Source organism: Chelonia mydas, chromosome 25 (genome assembly GCF_015237465.2).
Source record: "Chelonia mydas isolate rCheMyd1 chromosome 25, rCheMyd1.pri.v2, whole genome shotgun sequence".
In the NCBI taxonomy this organism is placed as follows: domain Eukaryota; kingdom Metazoa; phylum Chordata; order Testudines; family Cheloniidae; genus Chelonia; species Chelonia mydas.
This window is the reverse complement of record NC_057858.1, coordinates 12,544,903-12,568,484: the sequence shown is the minus strand read 5'-3', so window position 1 is coordinate 12,568,484 and position 23,582 is coordinate 12,544,903. Positions and strand designations below refer to the sequence as shown.

At 44.2% G+C, this 23,582-nt stretch overlaps 1 protein-coding gene across 11 annotated transcripts in view; it reads right to left on the bottom strand.

Moving 5' to 3' along the window:
* GNG7 (G protein subunit gamma 7) overlaps positions 1–23,582 on the bottom strand; it is a 123,889-nt gene that overhangs the window by 54,737 nt on the left and 45,570 nt on the right. For 2 of the 11 annotated variants that reach the window (XM_043535645.1, XM_043535647.1), the window contains exon 3: positions 14,143–14,269. The exons of the other annotated variants lie outside the window; for them this stretch is intronic. The gene's annotated coding sequence lies outside the window, so the exon portion shown is untranslated. The remainder of the gene's footprint in view (positions 1–14,142; positions 14,270–23,582) is intronic. 11 annotated transcript variants of the gene reach the window in all.

The window sequence follows — 23,582 nt, the reverse complement described above, 5'->3', positions numbered from 1 at the left end:
CCAGAGTAAGCTTATGTCAGTTTCAAGTAGGGGTAAACTGCCTCTGAGGCAAGTTGTGGCCTACAGCATCTTAGCCTTTCTACACCAAGGGTTTGCCCCAGAAGAAGCTATGGCTAAAATTCCCAGCATATACAAGGGCTCTGTAGAATACTAGTTGCTCCAATTATGGTAACATCTGCAGCTATTTCTAGGGTGCTTGCCCATAACATTAGCTACTGAGAGCTACAGGTGATGGCTAGTAATCTGTAAAGAATTCTGACAGTAGCAAATTTGCTGCTTACAAATGCTCAGAGAGCATTATGCATTCTTTGGCCTCATTAGTTTACAGATTCTGCAAGAGTGACTAATTACACAATCCCCCACACTTAAAAATACCACAGGCTAGTCCATCTGTAGCATCACAAGCTTGGGCACGAGACAGACTGGGATCAAGACTGGGCACAAGACCATAGCACAGTGAGATAGCTAGGAAGCAGTGGATGTTGAGCTGGGCAATCATGAGGAGTCATGTGACATCTAAAGTGGCCTCCAGTTGCCGTGCATTGCTTCTCCTGTTGAAGATCTGTTCGAGGGGGACAGCTGAATAGCAGGATTTCTGACTCAATGCTCCTGCAAGCTCATTTTATGCTGTGGATTGTTCTACAGCTGAACCTTGTGGGAAAATACACACCATTTGCAAATAAACACCCATTAGTACCAGATGAATCAGTGTCAGTCAGCTCAGTCCCTGACTACTCCGATGCAGCAGAAATCTGATTTTCTGAAATGTCAGAGTAGGAGTTTGAAGCTTATTAATGCCTCATCAAGTGCTCGAATAGTCAGAAGAGCGAGGTAGTGTGCCATGTGTAAGTCATGTCAGTGCCAAATTTAGAGGCTGGGTGAGGATTCTGTTAGAGTCTCTAAAAGAGGATTTGTTAAAAATAAAAGTTCATTTGGTTACAGCATAATAAGGCACAGTGCACTGTTCGGAGCCTTCCCTTAGGTCCAGTTCTACACTATTTTGTGTCATGCTATGAAAAAGAAAGACAGAAAGCGTCAGCTAACCCCATTCCAGTGGGATGCATGGGGCTAGATGACGGAAAGATCAGCAACCCACTGGCTGAGAGGTCAATTCAAAACATGATTTAACAGAAAAAACATAGGGCAGAGAAGGCTTCAACGGGGAGTTCATGGCAAACCATGCAGCAGCAGTGATTGTTTAAATACTACAACTAAACTGAGTCACTGAAATGTAGCAATGGACAGCTGAGTCCAGGTTTGGTTTTACTGGGGGGACCCTGTCAATGTGCCCCCCCCCATACACACACTCCCTCTAAAATCAGAACTAGACCCAGGCACCCTCTCCCAAACTCAGCAGATTAAACAAAAACAAAAGCCTATTTATTTAAAAGTCACTTTAGAGGTAGGTATCTCACTTCAAATGGGGCGTACTCTAAACCTGCAAGAAGTGAATCATCACTGAAAGCAGAAGAACGCTTCTGTACTCCTCACCAAAAACAAGTCAAGATCTGATGCCAACTAAAATTGGGGGAAATTTAGGACCTGTGCTGCAACAGTAAAATAAGATGCATATTTAAACCCACACCTGCGTGGCTCAGAACTGCAGACCAGCAGTAAAGATATTCTGCTGCAAAACTAAACACTCAGCTTTATATGATACACTTGCTGGCAGAGTGAATCAAAGCCAAAAAAAAATCTGATAGAAGCTGAAGATCTCCTCACACCATTGCCAAAAAAAAAAAAAAAATCATCCAAGCAAAACCAAGCACTGCATGAAGCTCTGGGCTTCCGAATGGTCTACAACAGGGGCAGGCAAACTTTTTGGGCCAAGGGCCACATCTGGGTGGGGAAATTGTATGCAAGGCTGGGGCAGAGGGTTGGGGTGCAGGAGGGAGTGCGGTGTGCAGGAATGGGCTTAGGGCAAGGGATTGGGGCAGAGGAGGGGTGAGGGGGCTCAGGGAAGGAGGCTGGGATGCAGGAGGGATGCAGAGTGCAGCAGAGAGCTCAAGGCAGGGGATTGGGGTGTGAGGTGCAGGCAGGGGGCTTAGGGCAGGGAGTTGGGGATTGGGGTGCAGGAGGGGTTTGGGCTCCAGCCTGGCACTGTTTACCTAAAGCGGCTCTGGGGTGGCAGCGACACGCACCAGGGCCAGGGCAGGCTCCGTGCCTGCCTGCCCCCATGCTGCTCTGGGAAGCAGCCAGAACCACGTCTCTGCGCAGCCCTGGTGGGGTGGGGTGGGGAGCCACAGGGCTCGGCACGCTGCCCTTGCCACACCTCCAGGTACCTCCCCTGAAGCTCCCATTGGCTGCAGTTCCCGGTTCCCAGCCAATGGGAGCTGCGGGGGGTGGTGCCTGGAGGCAAGGGCAAAGCACAGAGCCCTCTGCCCCCCCGGGCCGTGGTGCCGGCCACTTCTGAGAGCAGCACGGGATCTGCAGCACTACTGGGGGCAATCCTGCAGGCCAGATCCAAAACCCTGAGGGGCCGGATCTAGGCTGCAGGCCATAGTTTGCCCACCCCCGCCACACAGCATGCTAGAGTCCAGACATTTAATTAAGAGAGCGAGCAGCCATGGGACAAGAGGGAAGGTCCTCTCATGGATCAGAAACGGGTTAAAAGACAGGAAACAATGGGTAGGAATAAATGGTCAGTTTTCACAATGGAAAGAGATAAATAACGGCATCTCCCAAGGATCTATACTGGGACCAGTGTGGTTCAACATATTCATAAATGATCTAGAAAAGGAGATAAACAGTGAGGTGGCAATGTTTGCAGATGATGCAAAATTATTCAAGCTAGTTAAGGCCAAAGCTGACTATAAAGAGTTACAAACGGATCTCACAAAACTGGGTGACTGGGCAGCAAAATGGCAGATGAAATTCAATGTGGATAAGTGCAAAGAAATGCACACTGGAAAACATAATCCCCACTACACACACACAGAAAGATCTGGAGTTACTGTGAATAGTTCTCTGAAAACATCTGCTCAATTTACAGCAGCAGTCAAAAAAGCTAATCATGTTAGGAGCCGTTAGGAAAGGGACAGATAACGACAGAAAATATAGCACCACTATGCAAATCCATGGTACACGCACACCTTGAATACTGCGTGCAGTTCTGGTCACCCAATCTCAAAAAAGGGCATATTAGAATTGGAAAAAGTACAGCAAAGAGCAACAAAAACGATGAGGGGAATGGAACAGCTTCCGTATGAGGAGAGATTCAAAAGACTGGGCCTGTACATCTTGGAAAAAAGAGATGATGGGGGGGGGAGGGGGGATAACTTTTACAAAGGTCAATAAAATCGTGACTGGTGAGGAGAAAATGAATAAGGACGTGTTATTTACCCCTTCACATACCACAAGAACCAGGGGTCACCCAATGAAATTAACAGGCAGCAGGTTTAAAACAAACGTAAGGAAGCCCTTCTTAACACAATGCACAGTCAACCCATGGAACTCGTTGCCAAGGGATGCTGTAAAGGCCAAAAGTATAACTGGGTTCAAAAAATAATTCGATAAGTTCAGAGGATAGGTCCATCAATAGCTATTAGCCAAGATGGTCAGGGACTCGATCTCATGTTCTGGGTCCCTAAACCTCTAACTGCCAGAAGCTGGGACTGGGCGATAGGAGAATGGATCACTCGATAATTGCCCTATTCTGTTTCTTCCCTCTGAAGCATCTGGCACAGGCCACTGTCAGAAAACAGGCTACTAGACTACATGGCCCGTTGGTTAAACCCACTATTGTCATTCTTATTCTTATGAAATTACTGTAGGGAAAAAAAATTATGCCACTTCATAGCTGGAGCCGCTAAAGTGAAGCAGAGTTCACTGCTCCAACTTTGTTTTCCTTAGTGTGTTCCACATTCCTTTGACAACTGCAGTCCATTAAAGTAAATGGAACATTCCACTGAACCATTCCCCAGCATGTAAAAATAAAATTGACACAAAGGGTGGCCATAGTAACTGTTAAAGGTGGAAAAAAAACCAGAGTCAGTCTGCCTTCCCTTTGTTTTCAGATTTTTTTTCCAATTAAAGGACTACTGTTAGTGAATGGTAAGAAATTAACACTCAGATTGTGGCAGGCTCAGATGTGCATTTATACAGACAGATTTTTTTTTAAAGCCTTCAGAATGCTTGGGGCTAAGGTGCTATTCAATGCAAAGTGTCTAATATACCATGCTTTAATCAAGCCTTGTATCATCATTGGGTTAGGTATTATCACTATTTCACAAAGGGGTAAAACTGAGGCCAGTTACTCAAGGCCTCATGAAAGTCAATAGCAGAGGAATGAAACATGCACGTCCTGTTTCTCAGGCCTCTAGTCCCTCACCTCCAAGCCAGATAAACACGGTGCTGTTCAGTGTGCATGGTGTCAAAAAGACTAGGCACTCAGCCCTTTTTAAACAAAGTGCCAATACACAGGCGCACCAAGCCTATCTTTAGCACATAAAAATGTACTAAGCCACTTAAAGCTGAAACTTTGCAGGAGTTGCTAACGACACGCGCATGGTTTGTCAATGTTAAGGTCATAGAATCATAGAATATCAGGGTTGGAAGGGACCTCAGGAGGTCATCTAGTCCAACCCCCTGCTCAAAGCAGGACCAATCCCCAACTAAATCATCCCAGCCAGGGCATTGTCAACCCTGACCTTAAAAATATCTAAGGAAGGAGATTCCACCACCTCCCTAGGTAACGCATTCCAGTGTTTCACCACCCTCCTAGTGAAAAAGTTTTGCCTAATATCCAAACTAAACCTCCCCCACTGCAACTTGAGACCATTACTCCTTGTTCTGTCATCTGCTACCACTGAGAACAGTCTAGATCCAACCTCTTTGGAACCCCCTTTCAGGTAGTTGAAAGCAGCTATCAAATCCCCCCTCATTCTTCTCTTCCGCAGACTAAACAATCCCAGTTCCGTCAGCCTCTCCTCATAAGTCATGTGTTCCAGTCCCCTAATCATTTTTGTTGCCCTCCGCTGGACTCTTTCCAATTTTCCCACATCCTTCTTGTAGTGTGGGACCCAAAACTGGACACAGTACTCCAGATGAGGCCTCACCGATGTCGAATAGAGGAGAACGATCACGTCCCTCGATCTGCTGGCAATGCCCTTACTTATACATCCCAAAATGCCATTGGCCTTCTTAGCAACAAGAGCACACTGACTCATATCCAGCTTCTCGTCCACTGTAACCCCTAAGTCCTTTTCTGCAGAACTGCTGCCGAGCCATTCGGTCCCTAGTCTGTAGCGGTGCATGGGATTCTTCCGTCCTAAGTGCAGGACTCTGCACTTGTCCTTGTTGAACCTCATCAGATTTCTTTTGGCCCAATCCTCTAATTTGTCTAGGGCCCTCTATATCCTATCCCTACCCTCCAGCGTATCTACCTCTCCTCCCAGTTTAGTGTCATCTGCATCCTTACTGAGGATGCAATCCATGCCATCCTCCAGATCATTTATGAAGATATTGAACAAAACCAGCCCGAGGATCGATCCTTGGGGCACTCCACTTGATACCAGCTGCCAACTAGACATGGAGCCATTGATCACTACCCGTTGAGCCCGACAATCTAGCCAACTTTCTATCCACCTTATAGTCCATTCATCCAGCCCATACTACTTTAACTTACTGGCAAGAATACTGTGGGAGACCATGTCAAAAGCTTTGCTAAAGTCAAGGAACAACACGTCCACTGCTTTCCCCTCATCCACAGAGCCAGTTATCTCGTCATAGAAGGCAATTAGATTAGTCAGGCATGACTTGCCCTTGGTGAATCCATGCTAGCTGTTCCTGATCACTTTCCTCTCCTTTAAGTGCTTCAGAATGGATTCCTTGAGGACCTGCTCCATGATTTTTCCAGGGACTGAGGTGAGGCTGACTGGCCTGTAGTTCCCAGGATCCTCCTTCTTCCCTTTTTTAAAGATGGGCACTACATTAGCCTTTTTCCAGTCATCCGGGACCTCCCCCGATTGCCATGAGTTTTCAAAGATAATGGCCAATGGCTCTGCAATCACATCCGCCAACTCCTTTAGCACTCTCCGATGCAGCACATCCGGCCCCATGGACTTGTGCTCGTCCAGCTTTTCTAAATAGTCCCATGCTGGAGTTAGTACAGAATATGGGCAGGGGAAAGAATGCTGCCCTGGGATTCTAGTTAACACTAAGGCCTTGTCTAGACTAGGATATGAACGTGAGATAACATGTTACTGACAGCTTTCTCTAGATGAGGATTGTCTAGTTTAGTCTCCTGGGGTTGGTAATAGTTTGGCCTGATTCTGGCTGTTGAGTGTTGTGTGGTAGTGGCTGGCGTTTGACCTCCAGTATAGCACAGCCCACTAGACAATGAGCTGGTGGTCCCTTCTGGCCTTAAACTCTATGACTTAAACATGTGTTAGGATATGTCTTCATGGCAGAGTGTAGCTAACTGGAGTTAAGAGAAGGAACTCAAGTTGAGTTAGCCTAGCTCAAGTGAGAGCACCCACACCGTGAACAACACTCGGGCTGCTGTGTCCATCCTGGAGTGATCTCCACTCATGTGTGGGTGCCAAGACTTCTAAGGGCATATCCAGTGGTTCTTTGCACTGCGGTAAACTGAGCCCCTCTATGAATTATCTTTCCCAGTGAATTATGGGATAAACTGTCTGAACTTTCTGGGCACAGAGGGGAAATTGTTGGAAGGAACTGGAGAACTAGCGGCACTCAGGTAGAGCTGGCCTGCGTCCACACTGCAGAGTGGTCATGTTAGCAGCTGACTTGTGCTAACTCAAGCTTTTAGCCCATGCCTCCTGATGGGCCAGCCAACACGAGTTAATAGCAGCACCACTAGAGTGAAGAGTGTGTGTGTGTTAGGACAGGACTCCAGAATTATAATTCAGGTTAACTTTGCAGTGAAGACAGACCATTAGACTAGTCAAAGTTAAATTTCAAATCCACCTTCACTCCACCCTCCCAGGTTTAAAACTTGTGCCTTTTTAAGGCACATTAAACTGGTCACTATCTTGCTTACTTCTATAGAAGCAGAGGAACAAAGACACTGAAAAGTGGTACAAGGTTTGAGAACATTTCTCATATCCCAAGGCCTTAGGATAGAAGGCAAATGGACACTAAAACAACAGGTTTATGGATTGGAAAATCCAATTCCACTGTAAAGACTTAATCCCCGTTTTCACTTCTGCTGAAGTCACACAAATGCTTGTATATTCTTAACTCCTATGAGTCCTAGTATTAACTAATTTCACATTAGTGGCTTTTAAGTTTAACAGCCATATCATCATGCATTTCTTGAATTCAGCATTCCAAAGAAGATTTCACTTGCTCAGCGTGATATTCAGCCACAAGACTAGAGAAGACTTTCTATTAAAGTCCACAATTCATAAAAGAAAACTATTCTAAAGAGAGACTGAAATTCAACATCTTCAAAAGTGAAACTGAATAGCTTGATTTCATGCTATCTATTCCTAGAAGGGTCACCTGTGGGTAAATCCCCCTTAAGCAAACACCAGAATTAATATTTCACTTTCCCAGAAACATACTATAGACCCCCTTCTGGTGCTTTATTCCCCACCCACATCCAACAAGGCTGTTAGATACTCAACTTCAGCTCAGAATATGAATCAATATGGAAACTCCCCTGTCTGTCCCCCATTCTCTTCTGGAGGCTTTTAAGTTTCAAAAGTTGGCCACCTAAGTGCTATTTAACACAATGGGTTCCTGTAGGGGCAAAGATGTACTCTCCATGTGCCTAACTACAGACTGTTGCAGCAGATTCACTGTACTCCTTTGGCAACAAGAGCTCACCTGGAAAGTGGCTGTCTGCAGAGAATTTTCAGCAATTCTTTACCATTTGTCTGGAATCTGAGCAGTATTAAAATGCTAGTGCAATGGTGGAAGACTGGATAAAAAATTTCTGTGCAGAGATGATCAAAGTGATAAAAGCTTATTCATGAATAATTAGTCACTGCATTGGGACTTTGTAACATACTGTTATCTTGCCAAGATCTCAGATCATAGCATTAAAGAACTTGTTTCCAAGTTGTCCTATTCTTCCTAGCCCCCATATATAAAAGCTACCTGAAAGCAGAACAGCATTTGTGAATGCTGTTGTACTTAACATGGCCACATTTCCACAATGTGGAAGTTGGCTATAAAAATTTTCTCCCAAAGTGAAAACTTCGGCTCCACAGCGTTCTGTTTTGAAAGATCACAGCTCGAAGATCAATGCACCAGATCCTCAGCTGGTGTAAATCTGTAGAGCTCTACATACATGACATCAATGGAGGAACATCAATGTGTGTCAGTTAAGGACTCATTCTGGTGTGTTTACCATTCAAAGTAGAAGGCAAACCGCCATTATACTTTCTGGCAGTGGCTAAACAACAATTCTCTGCCCAACAGGTATGAAGAGCGTCTCAGATTTATGCCACAGTGTGTAGAACAGAGGATCAATTTAAGACCAAACTGAATATTTAGGAAGATTTCCAATGCATCAAGAGCATAAACATGTCAAGATCACCAGCTCCAGGCCTTTGCTGTCAGGTGTTCCGAGCGCCCATACCATGATAAGTGATGGGAGAAGAAGAGACATTTAACCAAAAGGACTGGGTAACCAAATTGCAAGGATGTAAAGCCATGATTAGAATCAGCAGAATTAAATTCTGCATATTCCACACATTAATATATTTGAGTGAAAATATCATACATCTCACTTATAGGAGGACACCAGGCAAGTAATTGAGATGTGTGGTTCAAGAACCCCCACACTTCAAAACTTGTCATATCTGAGAAGTGTGTCCAGCCTTGCTTAGATTTTCTAGGCGAGGTTTACCATCCTTCAGACATCAGACATCAAAAAGGTCTGATTTTAATTTGATCTTTGGAACAGACAGAGCTCAACTGCAGGGTGGTGGGACTGATACACCTGAAAGGTAATTTAGCAGCTCATTTGCCTAGTGCAAGCCTCTTCACCCTAATAATGGAAAAAGCTGCCTCCAGGTCCTAGCAACTTAAAGAAAGGACACTTGCACCTAAGGCGTCACAGCTGAGAAATACAGCCCTCCAGCCACAGCACTGCTATGGAATCTGACTTGATATCCGGCAATTAAAATGCTGTTCAAATACATAGGCACTGCACAGGGCAGGTGCATTGCAGGAATTTCAGCTAATAAACTGACTGACAATCTTTGATGTATTGGGCTGGGAAGCAGAGACTCTCTATAGCCTCTTAACAGAAGTAACGTATTTAAGAGATCAGTAATCTGTATCTTCTATTTATACCTGACCTGGTGCCACTGACTGAAGTAGTTTGGTGCCAAAGGGGTATTCCCCTTTCTGTCAGTACCTCTGCTGGAAGAACAGGAATGGTCTGTGGGCTGAATCGTTTGATGTGCTACTTGCTACAGTGTGGTACATTAAAATTCTGAGCTGAGAGAATCAGCCAAGTAAGGACACAGAGCACACAGGATATCCTCAGTTACACTAAGAACATTTCAGAGGGTGCTGAAAAGAACATGTGGTGCTTCACAAACATTCAAAGAAAGGTCCCTGGGCCAATTTCCGATCAATTCCCCCTCTGCAAACTACCAGCCTCTACTAAGTGGGACCTCAACCCCATAGGGTTTTCCATCAACGAACAGGATGGTCGTCATCAACTCCCGTCCCCTACCACACAGGCTGCAGAATCTAAATGAGTGAAAAAACTCATTCCTCCACTTCAGGGTGGTAATTATTAAGAGTACTGCTAAAAAGGTCCTTCCAAGATGACCACTGTCTCCTTCCCCCTCTGTAGAGTGCTCATTGAGCCAAGGGAGTTGTTTGTCTTTGCTCTCCTTGTGTCATTCTCACTCAAAGAGCACATGAGTCAGAGGCTGTGCACCACAGATGCCACTGATAAAAGCATACTGCATTTGGGAATATTAGCAACCCCGCAGAACAAAGAGGCAGCTCAAAAACCAAACCAAACCTCCATCGACTCCCAATCAGCTTCTCCAGTAAGTGCCTGGTAAATGTCACTGGCTTTAATCTTCACATAAACATCAATTTCTAGTTGTTCCAGATTAACTCCTAAACTCCTGTGCATTAAAGCAGCACCAGCAAAAATTAAAGGTCATCAGCAATGCAAGCTGTGAAATACCTTTGACATTAAATTGTGTTCTTGTCAGCTCAGCCCATGTCGTTATTGTGAACAGAAAAAGTAAGATTTAAATTCTTCTCTTTTCCTTTTTTTCTCCTAAGCAATATTAAATAGCCTACTCAACACTGCTCCACCGGATTTTTTCCAGGGGAAGGAAAAGTCACTTATTCGTAACAGAACAGCTAGTAAAAACAGAACAGCTAAGAAAAGTAGAACACTCACCAAAAAAAAAGGCTTTCATCCAATTTTGAGGAGTCAGTAGGTTGAAAGCTTGACCTAGTAACAGAAAATTGGCCTTCTAATCTAACACTTAACTGGGCTGACTTTGTTCTGTGTGTGGTGGAACAAGGGGTGTTATTTGTACCTTACAAAAGTCCAATATTGTTACTGTATAAGGTGCAATGGGGAGTCCAAGTTTCTAGCTAGAATAATGTAGCAGGTTGTCTCTATACAATTTGCACCAATTTAGCAAAAATCTGTTTACAAAAATAGATTAAGTCTGTGCAAAGCCATTGTGTGCATATTCTTAAAAACAGTTTAAAAGTGGCTCTTTAATTAAGTTGGAAGCAACCCTACCGCTTAATCCCACAAACACTTAAGCACACGTGTAATTTTGCTCAATGGGGCTACTAGCATGATTAAAGTCAGCCACAAGCTGTGTTTACACATTCAGATTCTTAATGAAGCTGCCACCTCTCTAAGCTACTGGACAATACAGTGCAGGCAGTTTTTAATGTGGTTTATAGATCTGCGTCTTTTTGACCAGAGATGTTCCAGAGCTGTGAGTGTTTGAGCCCCTCTAGTAAATCAGACAGACAGTGTGACCCACTTTGAATGAGAAGTACAACGTGTCTATTTTGGTACAGAAGAGAGACAGCTGCAGAGCAGCCTGTGTTCTGACCAAGGACAGAACGGAAGTCTTCCTTTGCAGGCACACAACGCTGTGAGTAGGGCTGTAGTATAGCCAGGCAGTTCACAATGAGCAACTGCTAACCCAACAAGCTTTGCTTCTGCAGCAAAGCCATATTTTGTATAGCATTAACACTACTCATGAAATGGTCAAAAAAATCTTATACACAGATTAGTGAAGAAGGATCAGATATAGCATCACTGCAGGAAGTTACTTCACTAAGTCTGCGAACACTAGTTTATTTAGCCCTGGCAGTTTTAAAACATTTATTCTGATTGGGGGGTTGCAATGAGTATACCTGAAAGAAGAGTTCTATGAGGGAAGGGGCAAAAACTTAACAAAAAGGTAGCAAGAAGCATGGAAGACATGCAAAAGCATGCTGTGCGCTTACTAGGCCGCATGCAGCCCACGGGTTGAGAACCGCTGCTCTGGACATAGATAAAACCCAGTTTGCGCTTGCAGTGTATAAAGGACTGGACTATACTTTGTATATTTTGTATCCGATGAAGTGAGCTGTAGCTCACGAAAGCTTATGCTCAAATAAATTTGTTAGTCTCTAAGGTGTCACAAGTACTTCTTTTCTTTTTGCGAATACAGACTAACACGGCTGCTACTCTGAAAACAGTCTCCCTAGGACCTTTGTAGCTCCCACAGCAGAGAGGAATGCAAAGAAGTCCACAGCAGATTTGCAGTTTTGTGACAGACCGACCAAGGTCAGGACAATTTTCATCCACGCAATTAACTGGAGAGATGGGCTGTAAATCCAGAAACTTAACTGCTTGTTTGAAAGCGTGCACAGCTGAGACTTTAACTTAGTGTAAATGGATAAACTTAAAAAACCCAGCAGCAGACTAATTATAAACTTTATCACTTGGATCGTGGGAACAACTAGAGACCCCATCAGGATTGGGACCCCAGTGTGCTAAGTCTAACAAAGAGCAACAGACGATCCAAGCCTCGATGAGCTTACATTAATGCATATTTCTCTTTGCAGACTCTGGCAGGAGAATAAATCTCTCTCTACATTACAAAATAACTCCATGATTTTGGTAAATTGAGCTCCTCTGCGAATTTATGGCCCTGCTAACAATGTGGGGAACTCGTTACCAGAAACAAACAAATGAGGTGTTGGGTGTCATTAGCCACCTCTTGCCTACCCCAACAAGCGGCTGTGCTAAGCAACTTTCCAGCTGACTCCTGCCTTATGTGGAAGGTGCTAGTTTGGCTCCAAGCCTGAGAAACACAAAGGTGTGTTCAGACTAGGTCAGCAGTCTGCTCCCAAAATATACCCTATGGACTTGTCTTGTTGCATAGACAGTGACTGGATTTATGAAGGCAAGCCCATCTATATGAACAAGAACAAAAATGCTTTATCTAGTCCCTTACTGCTGCTCAGCCTTAATGATCCACTAGCTCCTCACATTAAAAACCTAGAAGCAAAACTTTGCAGCCGTGAATCTGTTTGGCTGATTTAAGTGAAAGCACATAGCACAGTATTTGGAAAGCCAAAAGGTGATCATGCACCACTTCTGCCTACCCAAAATGATTGGAATTCTTCTCTCCCCCCGCCACCCCACTCACACAAGTACCAGAAAAGAACCTTGTACTTTCTGGTACACCAGTGCCAAAACATGCCATCAAATGCAAATGATTTTCTCCCCTTCCTCAATAGGCCTAACCTGTAAATTTTAGGTAAGTTAGTTTGTAGCTGACCATTCAGCAGTACACTGTAGTTCTATTTCTTGCATGCCAATCTGCAGACAGTAGGGCAACGTTTGGAGAGCATATAACAAACATCACGCTCTATCTGGGTTCCTGGAAAGCTGCCTTCAGAGTCCTTCAGGAAGCGAGGACACATCAGCTGCGCCTTTTTGCAGTACTAGAAGAAAAACTGCACTTAAGTTCGGAACTTGCCACCAGAACTAGTGTAACTAACTTACATTCAGGCTAATTAAAAGGCAAAAACAGCACCTGTCCTTGTTGAAATAAGAATTTTGTTTATTCTCCCCCACACCCACTGGGTTGTGAGCAGATGTGAACACACTGGCACAGGACAGACTACGGTTATCCAAATGTCACATGCTTAGCACTTCCATTTGTCAGCAGCAAAAGCAACAGGCCACAGCAGAAAGCCATTTCTCAGGCCCTTCTTGGAAGCCCATCCATTTGCTTTATTTGTTGGTGCTAAGCTGAGAACAGCAGCCAATGTATACAGGCCTGGCTCTGAACTGTTCAGCAGTGGCTGTGATGCCGAATATTTTTGCTCCACTTGGGACTGCTCATGTACTATATTTGTTTGCCATTAATTCTTTTGTACCTGCAGTTCCCAGAGTTACCACTGATGGGAATAGACTTGAGCATCTTTTTGAAAACCCGAAGGATTTTCCACCCCCAAAGACCCAAGGGCAATGCTGAATGCAAAAAAAAAAAAAAAACCAGTCTAGAAAATAACCACATAATGTCGCTGGAAGGACACTAGACACGGTGAAGGCATCCAAGGTTATGGAGAGGAACCAAAAGGAAAGAGCGACAGGAGACAAACTATTGCAAGGCTCTGGGTCTGGACAGGGATAATCTTTCCAACAAACAGAGCTTTGTGGCTTATTTATTTACAAGCCACAGGCTAAAAAAAGATTCAATGGGCTTCTTTTGCATTAAGACAGTCTCTGCAAATCACAGAGATGCTCAGTGCTACAAGTTTTGCTCAGGTGTGTACTCCTCAGAGAATGGGGACCAGCAGCAGACAGAATCTTGTAAGCATGAACTTAGCATATTAGTGCTATAAACATGTTAATTTAGCTACTGAAATAGCTGGAGGAAAAAAGTTTAAAAAGGGGGGTGGGGCGGGGACTACTGTGCTTGATTAGCTCTATCCCTGGGTATCCTCTGCCCATTTAACTGCCAACTGAAGTATTAAGACAAAGCATGCTCAGAGCAATACCACTCCAACAGAAGTGAAGCCCTGAAAAGAACCTTTACAATGTAATTCTAAACTAAGAACAAGGTAACAAAGGAAGAGAGGGATGCGGGTTAAAACAAAGATAACATTAGCTGAACTGTATCATGCACAAACCTTATTAGTTCTATTACTTGTTAAATTTCTTACCTCCTTGTTAAAGGAAAGAACTAGACAGCACAAAGGGGACATCAGTGGAAAGCAAAGCTCAAGTAGTGCATTTCTGGAGAACAGATGTCATACTTTATGAGTACTGAGAAGAGGCTGCTGGCATTACCTAGTGGGAAAGACCGAACAGTAAGCTTATTTCTTTTAAACACAGTGGACCAAAGCATGGTCAAGGGATACTCTAATACCTGAAAGGAAACTAACTATTAGCATTGGATCCAATTTTAAAGCCAGAAGCAACTGGCCTAAGTTCAAACAGGGTAAAATTTGCTTTGATTAGGAAAAACTGACAGCAAAGATAATTGCACAGTGGAACAGTTTTCAATCAAGACAGTTGTGGCATATTCTCAGCTATCATAAGGACAGGAAGCATTTTGTCTTCAATTTCCAAGCTTGCCAGAAACTCAGAGTAGCACTCCACTGCTAGAAAAGCCTATCTGTGTGTGCTCCTCCAGCCCAGCTCTGTACACCAGCATCTTTAAAAGAGAGGGCATAAGCCAGAATTAGTGAGTGACAGCACAGTGAGCATTGGTATTATGACTGAGTGTATTAACGGTGTCACTTAACTACCAAAAAGAGGGAGGAGAATGGGTTAGACAATTATATTTTTCTGTATGTCCCAAATGGCTAATCACAAATTCATAGCCATAGAGGTTCTGCTCTGTGGGGCTGCTCTTACCAGGAGGGCCCGATTGGCACATTCAGGGTAACAATAGCTAGCCTGACAGATGTAAGGAGGCTAGAGTACACAGACCAGAGGCTGGCCTTAGCTGCAGTGATGTGCCTATAAATGTCTAGATAAGAAGTTTATCTTTTGTTTCAGAAGGTTTGTGTGTACTGAGCAATATTCGTTCTGTACTGTACATTTCTATTTCTATCTCCCATTCTCTAAGAATGCTTGCCATGTGATCACGCTGGCGAGTCCTCCACAACTGCGCTTCCTAGACCACTGGAATTTTAGACTGCTCAACACCTGTTCATATATGTACATCGAATCAGAGTTTGCCAGTTAACCATACTTCCTCAAGATGCTTGTATCTATGACTGAAATTGGCAAACTGACCCCCCCCCACACACACACACGCTCTCTTCCCTCCACCCCAACAGGCCAAATTAACAGCACAGAGATTAACAAAAAGAATCCATATTTTCTTTGAATTATGCATCCACTTCCCCTGAAAGGATGTTCCATAAAGGCAACTAAAACAGAAGCCAGGCAGGAACTGTGAGGAGACACTTGCTCCCCCTCGAACTGAAAACATTGAATGTATTTTCAGTCCACAGAGCGTTACGGTAGGTGGTGTAAAAGAAATTCATTTCACCACCGGTGGTGACATTAGGCTCCACCCCTGGCATTCATTCTTAGAGTCCAGGAGACTCATGGTTTATACTCAGATGTTTTGGCACACGTCAAATCTTGTGTGTCTCATTCACAAAATAAGCCACGCTGGCCAGATGTTTACATTGCAGCAAAAGTTTGTTGCTTCACATTAAAGGAAGAGTGCTAGCTCAAGACTCACTGTAGAAAGTGTTGCTCCTTCAAAAGTTCTGTGCATAAAATCTCTTGCATCACAACTTTGCTAGCTGCCTGATCTCTAGAATTGTATGCTAAACTTTTTTGTTGAAGTCTCCCATTGTTACAACCCCCCACTGGCAGAAGACATGTCAGGAGTGATAGTATAGCCAAGGCGCTGGTGTTCATAACCAGCGCATCATTTAACCCCGCTCAGAAGAGGTCTGGCGAGTATGGTGGTTAAATGCTGGTGGCTGCTTAAGGCCTCCCTAGTCATTGCTACTGGAACTGCAGCAGTGGGGGCACAATGATGGGCAATTTCCCCCAAAAGCGGTGTAGACAAGGCCATGGAGAAGGTCTTTTACTCTATGTCTACACTGCATACCGCTGACGACAGGGTGTAGGATACCTGTAGCTGCGTGCCATAGCGAAAAGCTGGTTGTGTCCACACTGCGGTATGTAACCTTTCCTGCTGCCAGTCTCTCCCCACTGCTGGAATCTTTCTCTGTGGCGGGGAAAGACCCCTGCAGCACGATGCTACACTGCAGTGGGGGAGACACTGTTTGGCAGAGTGCGGTCCATACTGAGGTACATCCCCACACGGTTTAGGAATGTCCTTACTCTAGTCACCAAAGCAGTGCCTCAGTGTCTACACTGCTATTTACACCTTTTGTGGGGAGGGGTGGTTTAGTGTACGTACTCTACACACTGCCAAAAGAAGAGTACGTCTACACTGCACACTGGTAACCATTTTAAAGATACCTCCACTACTGAAGTGCTACATGAAGCCAAAATCTGCAAAGACGATTGTTTACAACATAGCTTGGAAGTGGCCCTTTTAGCCAAGGGTTATGCTAGTTTTAGTCTGGGAGTAAACCCTTTCCCATTAATGCATTTTCCAGATGCAAAGTTCATGATGGTAAGGGGCTGGGAAACGGCTATGGTGAAAAGAGAACTGTCAAATTTAGCACCTTGCTGTGGGAAAGAAGGGCCATTTTCCAAAGCTAGTGAAAACAGAAAGGTGTAAACTCATTTGAAGAGGTGAGTAGATGGCCTGCACATACTAAAAGGATAGACTGATGGACAGCGTCACTTCTGGGAGGTTCTAGAAGGTAATGATCCCACCAGATAAATGCCAGCTTTGAAAACATTCCCACGTACAAATAAATGCACTGCATGGATTTCCCATACGGAGTCCAACAGTGTAATACACACACCCTTACCACTGGAATTCGGTACCCTTCCAGCATCTGGTTTTGTGTCTGCCGATTTCCCCATAACACAGATTTTTGATTAATGTTCAGTTGTGCTAAGTGCTTCACAGAACACACACACAGAAGATGGGTCTCTGCCTGAAAGGTCTTACAATAGAAAAGCAGGTCTACAACTGTTCCAGCGTGTAGAGTACAGACACCGTACACCCACCTAGCAAGGGTAAATAGCTGTTTAGATGCTAAGGCCCTGCTTACGCGAGTAGAGATACAGCAGAACCTAGTGTATATACTCTACACGGCTCTCTACATGCCCAAGAAGCACCTCCCATGTCTACACTGCTATTTTTAGGAGCATAGCTCCAGCAGCAGGACACCTTTCCTCACTACAGGGAAAGACTCCAGCAGCAGGGAACCGGCAGAGCATTTCTCTGCAGCCTCCCCATCACGGCCAGAGCCTTGCACTGCAGTGGGGACACAGCCCGCCTTTCACTGCGGTGCACAGTTACACATACACTACATACCACAATAAGAGCAGACAAGTACCTCCCTACGTTTATTTTAAACCTGCTGCCTGTTAATTTCATTGGGTGATCCCTGGTCCTTGTGCTCTGTGAAGGGGTAAATAACATGTCCTTATTCACTCTCTCCACTCCAATCAATTTTTATAGATGTCTATAAAATCATCTCCCCTCTTTAGTCGTCTCTCTTCTAAGCTGAACAGTCCCAGTCTTTTGAATCTCTCCTCATACGGAAGCTGTTCCATTCCCCTCATCATTTCTGTTGCCCTTCGCTGTACTTTTTCCAATTCTAATATGCCCTTTTTTGAGATTGGGCGACCAGAACTGCAAGCAGTATTCAAGGTGTGCATGTATTATGGATTTACATAGTGGAGCTATGATATTTTCTGTTGTTATCTATCCCTTTCCTAACGGCTCCTAACATGATTAGCTTTTTTGACTGCTGCTGTAAATTGAGCAGATGTTTTCAGAGAACTATTCACAGTAACACCAGATCTTTCTGTGTCTGTGTGTGTGTAGTTGGGATTATGTTTTCCAATGTGCATTTCTTTGCACTTACCACATTGAATTTCATCTGCCATTTTGTTGCCCAGTCGCCCAGTTTTGTGAGATCCCTTTGTGTAGTGGCCTAAGGGATGAGCACAATCTCCCATAGCTCCAGATCCCAAGAGGGGTTAGAAACACTGAATTCAAAGCACAACTAAACTTCCCAAAGCTCACATCAACCTCATCCCAGAGTCATTAAACAAAGTAAATTACGTTTTGGAGCCCTTTGGTTCTTGCATCTGGTTTGTACTCAACACGATTCAACAGTAAAAGAAAAAAATGTATTTCTTTGGCGCTGAAGGGATAGTTGCTTGGATGCTAGGTTGTCCTACAATCAGAAGAATTGTTTGAGACATTTTTCTCAACTAGTGAAAGACAGAGTTAAGTAGTACAGAAGCATGCCTTAGTTTGCTTTTACAATCCTTTGCTTCTGCAATGTAAGTGACCCTAGGCTTCTTTATATTGAGGATGGCAAAAGGGGTGTTAAAAGACGCTGCCTCAAAGGTTCTCAGGAATCATGTCGTTTTGTTTTAGGGCTGTCTGAAAAGCTACTTCTGTTGCTGCTCTGAATGGCTACATGGTGGGTGACATGCACCCTTTGATAAAACATTTTTGTTCTGCAAAATCCTGGTGTTATTCTTGAGTTTGTAGACATGAGTTACAGAATCTGCATCTTGCAGACATCTCAGCAATCTCCACACAAACCTTACTGCCAAGGGTGTGTACTTCACGTAAACCAAGTCTTTACTGCCACAGAGAAAGGAAAAAGGAGGGGGAATTACTGGCAGTACGGACCACTCATGCTGGCAGTGTTCTGCAGCCCCACCAACACTTTATAAGGAAATATCTTGGATGATCTGATTACTGCTCCTGTTGCTAAGTTTTCTGCGTTCTATGTCAGAGGCTCTCTAATGAAGTGACTTTAGTCGGCATTTCTGAGGACAATTTGCAGAAATATTTATCCAAACCAGCACCTCTGAGGAGCAGTTCTCAGCACTACACCCACCATTCACTTTGATGGGAGTTGGGAGGTAGTGAGGGGGGTTACGCTTCCTGTCTCTGCTATGTGCCATTCATAAATGCAGAACCACTGCCCTAATTAACAGGAAAAAGGAAAAGCAGGCAAAACCTGGGGATTCATCAACATGGCTGCAGCCAGACTCTGACCAACCTTTGTTTATTAATGGCCAGAAATCTGTTGGAATCTACCAAGTGCTGTGATCCAGTTAGATCATGGCAAAGGGGCCTTCGAGGAAAGTGAGGTGCTGCAGAAAGCAGCACTCATGTGGGAGGCACTACTTCCTCAGAATCAGGACCAGCATGGCACTGAAGGGATTAACGACACTGAGGAAATGCCATCTTTCTTCAATAGAGTGGTCCTGATTACTTGTGAGAATGGGTTGAGCTTGCAGAGACTTTATAGTCGGCTTGACAGCATTTCTCTGTCTGTAACTCGGTAACTTTTGAAGGTCAGTCAATCAATTCCAAAGTTTCAGGGAACATTCTAGGAATCAATGGCCAGAATCCTCTTGATTTTGGGGAAAAACTAAAAAAACAGAAGGGGATGGGGGCAATCAGGAACACATGAAGTCGCAACAAACTCTTTAGCACAGCCACAGCCTCAAGCACCTCTGTAGCTGTCTATAGATCAAACACCTGGTTAATGGCCCCCATGAACACCTTCCACAATAACAATACCTCATCTCATCCCTGCTCATCCTCCCAACAGAGTGTAACATGTTGGTGCTCTGAATGAAGAGCAATGGGGGCATGCACATATACCATCATATTGGGCTGAAATGTGGGACCCTGGTATGGGGATGGGGGAATAGGGCACAGAAGAGGGAGGGAAGGTGTGAACAGGGAGCAGAGCGCGCTCTGGCATGGAGGGAGAATGGGGAACACAACACCTGATGGGGGAGATTGTGCCCCCATTAGCTAGTCCTCACAGAGCCTCTGCAATGGTGCTGGTATGGCAGAGAATGGGAGACCCTGGTGTATCACTCTGGCTGGCATAATGGTCCTTAGTAGACTGTGGGGAGGAGAGGGAATGAGGGGCAAACAGAGCCCCTAGCTGGGGGAGACTGGGGAGTTGCAGGGAGTCCCTGAAAAAGAGGGGGCTGGGAGGGTGGCACCCCAGGGAGCTTTTGGGGTGGGAAATGGAGTGGACAAGGAGCTCCTAGGTGCGTGCAAGAAGCTTGGCTAACAACAAGCGACCAAGTGTGTGACCCCCCCTTGTTAAAAACATCTCCTCGTGCTTTTTAGAGGAGCAGAAGGTGTTAACATCAGTGAGCTGGTCAAGCTCCCGCTCAGGTAATTATGGCTCTCTGAAGCCTCATTGTACTGACCTCCTGCTGTGAACTGTTGTGCAGTGTTTTACCCAGTTTAGATCCAAAAAAAAGCACCCACCCTGGGCTCAAGGCGCCTGTGACAATTTAAAGTCACAGAGAAGGGTTGCTGTGCTCTATTAGACACCTGCTGCATTTATTAGTTAATTTTGTAGACCACTTGGTGTCCTTCAGAATGAGAAATGCTAGAAAATGCAATTAAAGAAAGTCAGACAGAACCAAATGGCTTATCTCACCCAAAAAGAGAGAGGTAAAATACAAAGTTTGCTTCTACTGAATATATAAACTACTAAAAAACAAAAACAAATCAATCTTCAATCCCACTGAAAAAATAAAAACCAGCATGTTGGGAGGAACATCAAGGAAGACTGGCAGAACAGGATGTACTGTAATCTTTTGAATCAGGAGAGGAGTTGCACTTGTTCGGGACTTATCTGGCCTCAGAGCAACATGTGTACCAGAGGACAACTTTTTTCTCCCAAGTTATCAGCAATGATAAACACTGGTGCTGGGTGGAAAACTGAGGAGCCCCAGAGATTTAAAAGCCTACTGTTCAAACAATTTCTGTGAAGTGTTAACCACAGAGCTGGTCTTGCACACACTTTTCTCGTGACCTTCCACAGCTACAAGGCATGTAATAATAATATAGTGAGTTCCTCTGGTTAGGACTGGCTGTGAAGCAAAGTTCTTCTCACAGGAAAGAAGAGCTCATGCATGAGGTCTTGTATACACAATATGAGGAGGAAAAATTCAAGACATGGTTGATTTCTCCAGTCAAAGCTGCCATCGGTCATAAAAAAAAAAGTAACTTTCCCTTGAGACCTTTAACTGAAAGAGCTGGCTGCCTAATAAGCAAACTGCAACAGCACTTAATCAGATGGTATTTTGGGATTCAAAATTAATTCCACACTGAACTATAGCAACAAGCAACTTAAAGTTGCCAAAAATCAACTTTTTTTTAGTAAGTAGGAAGGAGACTTAAAATGCCACAGGGAAAAAAGTTTGAATGTAACTAACAAAGGTGTCTGGTAGTTTAAGTGATTTGGAGACCGTTCCTAGGATTCAAAATTTAAACAGATCCTAAACAAATGATCCAGTGTAGAGGAAAGGAGGAATGCTATTCTAAGGGTTGTGGAATGCAAGTGCGTAGAGACAGGAGCGAGCGGGGGGGGGGGGGGGGGGGGCTGTATAATGCACCCTGAACAGAGATAGGAGACCGACTGAAAATATGCAAAGTTAACACTGCTGAAGCATTTTTACATGCATCTATATTTAGAGAAATCAAACAGTTAGAGAATGTAAGCAAGCGGCCCTGTCAAACTCGAGTATTCTATGCACCACAGTTTACAACTTAAACAAAAATAAGAGTATGACATTTGATAGGGGGCTTTCACACCAGGTATTACTAGGACAAATATAAAAACAGCGCAATGGCTAGATTATTCAGTTAAATACACCAGTAAAACCTCACCGAAGATTTGCATTTTAAAACAGACCAAAAGTTTACAGCCGGACAAAGTCTTCTTGTCTTGACTACAAGTTCAGACAGGACTGTAAACTAGGTGAAAGAGAGCAACTCAGCCATGTTTCCTAACCCTCTTTGCAACGATGGGCTTAGTTTACGCCTGAAGTCTGCATTTTGCACAATAAAAACGTGGACCAGGTTTTAGAGAACTCCTATGCCACAAGAATTAAGGAATTTATTGGCATTCGGACAAAAAAAAATCAAATCTGTTTTAATATAGGCCAACTGAACAGCGTACTAGCTGCATGGTGGTGTTGGAAGCAATGCCAACAGACCGATCGTTTATTTTTTGGACAATTCAGACATGTACGTCCAACATCACACAACACACCATTTCAAGTAAGTAAGAAATGAGTTGCTATTAATGTTCCACAGGAAAAGCAGAAATCAAATGTATTCCAGAGTGATCTAGGACTCTCCTACTATTACTGAGCTAAGTTATCTTGAAGTCCATTAGATAACACTGACCCAATTCTGTAGGCTCTGCACATTATGTTGTAGGGTAGTGAAGTATCAGCCTGGTAATTAGGCTGCCTCTGGAATATAAATGCATTCACATTTGCAAGGAGTTTAGATGTTTCAAAGGAAAGACGTGTTTGGATTATTCTGGCTGTTTGCCAACACAGAGACACCCCGGTAGGCTAACTGCTCATGTGTTAAAAAAAAAAAAAGCACGCAAGCCATTTCTCCTTGTGAAAAAAACCAAACTGTATTTGTGGTGGGAGGATGATCGTTTAGGCAAAAGGAAAACAAAGATTACTTGACTGTTACCCATTGCACAGAGAAAAACCACATCAAGATTTCAGCTGCTAAAGGTTAGACCAGCATGCAGGTGGAGTGTGTAGGAGGGCTGGAGGGCAAAAACAAGAGGCAGTAAAGACTGACTCAGCAGACAGCTCATCCCCTCACATTATCTCTGATCTCAAAGAGGAGACATTAAACACACTTGCAAATTAAAATACGAGCTGAAGATGGTTTATATAACAGGTCTAGAATAGGACAAATATTTTACTGTGTGCAGAGTTTACAGAGTACTTATGTCAGTCGTGTCTGCAGATGTCAGTCATGTTAGGAAGCCAGCACCACAGAGTGATTAGAAATTGTGTTCCGAGTCATGGGTGTAACAGGGGCACTTTATTTAATAAGCAATATCACACACATTATTTGTTTCAGGGTTTTAGTGCTACAGACTACTGAAAGACATCCTTCCCACACGGTATTTTGGGAGGCTAAATAAGATAGTGGTATACCTGAGATAAGGTTGCCAGGCATCCAGAATGCCCAGCAGCTCTGGTCAGCACCATCGACCGGGCTGTTAAAAGTCTGGTCGGTGGCACAGCGGGGCTAAGGCAGGCTCCCTGCCTGCCCTGGCTCCACACAGCTCCCAGAAGCGACCGGCATGTACCTGTGACCCCTAGGTGCAGAGGCGGCCAAGAGAGCTCCACATACTATAGTGAATCTAATATGTTTACAAGACTCTTCCCAATCTTTTCTTGGGAAGAGACTTGATCATCACATGGCAGCAACCGTTTCACCTTGTTGGTGAGCTGCCAAATACTGACCAGTTAAGCAATGTTTTATTAAATCTCCACTTATCTCTCATTCCAGCTCACTGTGTCAAGTTAATGCTGTAAGGTCTTCAGCAAGAGTTGGGAGTAATTTCTATGGGAACGATCAGGTTTCGGTTCTGACACTTAAGCAGATGCTGCACCTCTATACCACACAAGTGTGGCATAAACTTTTAGATTCAATGATGCT